At 35.0% G+C, this 4,732-nt stretch overlaps 1 pseudogene; it reads left to right on the top strand.

The window, feature by feature from the left end:
* Positions 1–446: 446 nt before the first annotated feature.
* On the top strand, positions 447–763 carry LOC102241169 (annotated as a pseudogene).
* Positions 764–4,732: the final 3,969 nt, after the last annotated feature.

Below are 4,732 nucleotides of genomic sequence, written 5' to 3' on the forward strand. Positions count from 1 at the left end.
TGCAGGAGGCAGTCAATCAATGATTCTCTCTCATCATTGATGTTTCTATCTCTCTCTCCCTCTCCCTGCCTCTCAGAAATCAATAACAATATATTTAAAATAAATAAATAAAAGGGACCTTCTCAGAACAAAGGATTCACACAGACTTACAGTGAAAGGATGGAAAAAAATTCTTCAGGCAAATGGAAATGAAAAGAAAGCTGGCGTAGAAATACTTATAACTGACAAAATTGACCTCAAAGTGAAGGCCATAACAAGAGATAAGGAAGGCCACTTCATAATACTAAAGGGATTGACACAACAAGAGGATATAACTCTGGTAAACATATATGCACCCAATATAGGAGCATCTAAAAAGCATTTAAAAAAAAACTTCTGGAGAGAGCAGATGTCCAGCTGGTGAGTGGGAACCTCTGTGTCACACACAACTAATGAGCGATTTAAAAATGGGTGATGTTGAGAAGGGCAAGAAGATTTTTTTCAAAAGTGTGCCCAGTGCCATACTGTGGAAAAGGGAGGCAAGCACAAGACTAGGCCAAATCTCCATGGTCTTTTTGGGTGAAAGACAGGTCAGGCCCCTGGATTTTCTTACATGGATGCCAACAAGAACAAATATCTCACCTGGGGAGAGGCTACACTGATGGAGTATTTGGAGAATCCCAAGAAGTACATTCCTGGAACAAAAATGATCTTCACTGGCATTAAGAAGAGTGCAGAAAGGACAGACTTGATAGCTTATCTCCAAAAAGCTACTAATGAGTAATAGTTAGCCACTGTTTTATTTATTACAAATGTCTCATGACTTCTTTTATGTGTACCATATTTGAATTGATCTCATACACCAGAATTCAGATCAGAATGGCTAATAGAACATTTCTTTTGGGCAGTCCTGATTTAAATAAGATTGGCTTGTGGTTAAATGAAGATGGTCAGCTTTTTGAGCTTTGATGGTAATTTTGGTTCAGCAAGCGCTATCACTGTCCTCCCTTCTAAAAATATGACTGGACTTGATTCATGGTGTTCAACTTTTCACAGAGGTGGTGAGTGCCATCTGAAAATCTGTAGGAGATTGGTTTATATTTAGATTTATATAATTGGTTGTATTATATGTCCAAATTCTCAGGAAATCCCTTCACTGTCTCCTAGACCTGCAAGACTTGTGTTTCAAGTTGTGTTCATTCACCTATTAAAAGGTAAGGGTTGCAGTTAAGCTGGCAGTGACTATTTCATCCTTTTAGTCCCAACTATTCCAATTTAATAAAATTCCCTATATCTAAACTGTTGCCTTTTACTGAATGAAAGTCATGTTAGTGTGGTTTATGTATAATATTAAAAAAGAGTATTTAACATTTCTACATTTTATAGATGATCTTTAAGGTCAGGTGCTTTTAAAATTCAGCATGACAAGATATAGTAGCAAACTCTGTGAATTCTTTAAGTCAGACTAAGTTATAATTCAGGATTGTCTTGAACAGCTATTAATTTACTATATTTATGTGTGATTGATAATAGTGCTTTTTCCAGCTCACTAGGATAAAAGTAGAGAATGGATCATCAACACAAAATTGTAAAGTATGTCATCATAAGGCTCAAGATAATTAAAAACAAAGTTACAGATCATTAAAAAAAACTTCTGGAAATATAAAGGGAGAGATCGACAGCAATACAATCGTAGTAGATGATTTTATACCCCATTGACATCACTGGATACAATTGCTAGACAAAAAATCAACAAAGAAACAGCAATCCTAAACAAATCACTAGATCAGATGGAACTAATTGACATCTTCAGAACATTTCACCTCAAAGATACAGAATATACATTCTTCTCAAGTTCACATGGGACATTTTCAAAGATAGACCATGTGTTAGGACACAGGCAAAGTTTATACACATTCAAGAAGGTAGAAATCATATCAAGCACCTTATTAGATCATAATGGCATATAATTAGAAATCAACTAATTAAAAACAATAAAAAACAATCAAACACATGGAGGCTAAATAGCATGCTATTAAACAGTGAATGGGTTACCAAAGAGATCAAAGAAGAAATAAAAAACATCTTGGAAACAAATGACAAGGAAAACACAATAATCCAAACTCTCCATGTGTGAAAGAAATCCTGAGAGGGAAGTTCATAGCAGTACCAGCATACCACAGAAAACAAGAAAAATTTGTAATAAGTTATCTAACCCTATAACTTAAATAATTAGAAAGAAGAGCCCAGAGTAAGTAGAAGGAAAGAAATAATAAAGATCAGAGTGTAAATAAATTACATGGAGCCCAATAAAACCAAGAACTGGTTCTTTGAAAGGATAAACTGAGACTCACCAAGAAACAAAGAGAGATGACCCAAATGAACAAAATAAGAAATGAAAGGGATGAAGTAACAACTGACCCCACTGAAATACAAAGGATTTTTTTAGATACTATGGAAAAACTGTAATCCAACAAAATGGACAACCTTGATGAAATGGACTTATTTCTAGAAAAATGCAATCTTCCAAAACTCAATCGGGAAGAATCAGAAAACCTGAATGGGCTGATAACTATTGATTAAATTGGAGCATTAATCAAAACCCTTCCAGTAAACAAAAGTTCTGGTCCAGATGGCTTAATGGGAGAGTTTTACCAAACATTCAAATAAGAGCTAACACCTATCTTCTTCAAACTATTCCAAAAAATTAAAGAGGAAGAAACACTTCCAATCTCTTTCTATTAGCCAACATTACCCCAATCCCAAACCAGATAAAGACAAAACAAAGAAAGAGAATTACAGGCCAATATCCCTAATAAATATAGATGCTAAAATCCTCAAAAAAATTTTAGCAAGTCAGATTCAACAATACATTAAAAATATCATACACCATGAACAAGTGGGATTTATTCCAGGGATGTAAGGCCAGTATAATATCTGTAAATCAATAAATGTGATACAACATATTAACAGATTGCAAGACAAAAATCACATGATCATATCAATAGATGCAGAAAAAAGCATTTGACAAGATCCAACACCATTTCTTGATAAAAAACCCTCGGCAAAGTGGGAATAGAGGTATCATACCTCAACAGAATACAAGCCATATATCACAAACCTATAGCCAACATCATACTCAATGTGAAAAACTAAACGCATTTCCCCTAAGAACAGGAACAAGACAGGAATGCGCACTTTCACCACTCCCATTCAAAATAGTACTGGAAATACTAGCCATAGCAATCAGACAAAGAGAAGAAATAAAAGGCATCCAAACTGGAAAGTAAGAAATAAAGATGGCATTATTTGACTACATGATACTGTATGTAGAAAATCCTAAAGACTCCATCAAAAAACTACTAGATTTAATAACTGAATCCAGCAACATAACAGGATATTAAATTAATATCCAGAAATCTATGGCATTTTTTTTCATACCAATAATGGACTTTCAGAAAGAGAGATTTTAAAAAAAATCCCATTGCACCAAAACAATTAAGATACCTAGGAATAAACTTAACTAAGGAAGTAAAAGACCTGTATTCGAAAATTGCGGGACACTGAAAAAAGAGTTAGAGGAGGACATAAACAGATGGAAGAACATACCATGTTTATGGATTGGTAGAATTAACATCATTAAATGTCCATGCTACCCAAAGCAATCTATAGATTCAATGCACTCTCCAGAGATTCATCTGGAATTTTAAAAAAAGACCCAAATAGCTGCAGCAATCCTGAGAAAGAAGAACAAAGTAAGAGGGATCTCAATAGCAGATATCAAGCTATATTACAAAGCCACTGTTCTCAAAACTGCCTGGTACTGCCACAAGAACAGACATATAAACCAATGGAATAGAAGAGAGAATTGAGAAATTGACCCAAAATACTATGCTCAATTAATATTTGACAAAGGAGGCAAGACATACAATCGAGTTAAGAGAGTCTCTTCAATTAATGGTGTTGGGAAAATTGGACAGATACATGCCAAAAAATGAAACTAGACCACCAACTTAAACCTCACACAAAAATAAACTGAAAATGGATAAAGGACTTAAACATAAGATGGGAAACCATAAAAATCTTAGAGGAATCCACAGGCAGCAAAACCTCAGACATATGCTGAAGCAATATCTTCACCAATACAGCTTCTTGGGCAATGCAAACTAAGAAGAAAATAAACAAATGGGACTACATCAAAATAAAAAGCTTCTGCACAACCAAAGAAACCATCAACAAAACAACAAGAAAGCCCACTGAATGGGAGAACATATTTGCCAATGTTATCTCTGATAAAGGTTTAATCTCCAACATTTACAGGGAACTCATACAACTTAACAAAAGGAAGATAAACAACCCAATCAAAAAATGGGCAACAAACCTAAATAGATACTTTTCAAAAGAGAACATACAGAAGGCCAAGAGACATATGTAAACATGCTCAAAGTCACTAATCATCCAAGAAATGCAAATCAAAACAACAATGAGGTACCATCTCACACCTGTCAGAATGGCTGTCATCAACAAATCAACAAACGACAAGTGCTGGCAAGGATGCAGAGAAAAAGGAACCCTTGTGCACTGCTTGTGGGAATGCAGACTGGTGCAGCCACTGTGGAGAACAGTATGGAGCTTCCTCAAAAAACTAAAAATGGAACTCCCATTTGACCCAGTGATCCCACTTCTAGGAATATATCCCAAGAAACCAGAAACACCAATCAGAAAGGATATATGCACTCCTATGTTCATAGCA

This window comes from Myotis brandtii, unplaced genomic scaffold (assembly GCF_000412655.1).
Source record: "Myotis brandtii unplaced genomic scaffold, ASM41265v1 scaffold502, whole genome shotgun sequence".
In the NCBI taxonomy this organism is placed as follows: domain Eukaryota; kingdom Metazoa; phylum Chordata; class Mammalia; order Chiroptera; family Vespertilionidae; genus Myotis; species Myotis brandtii.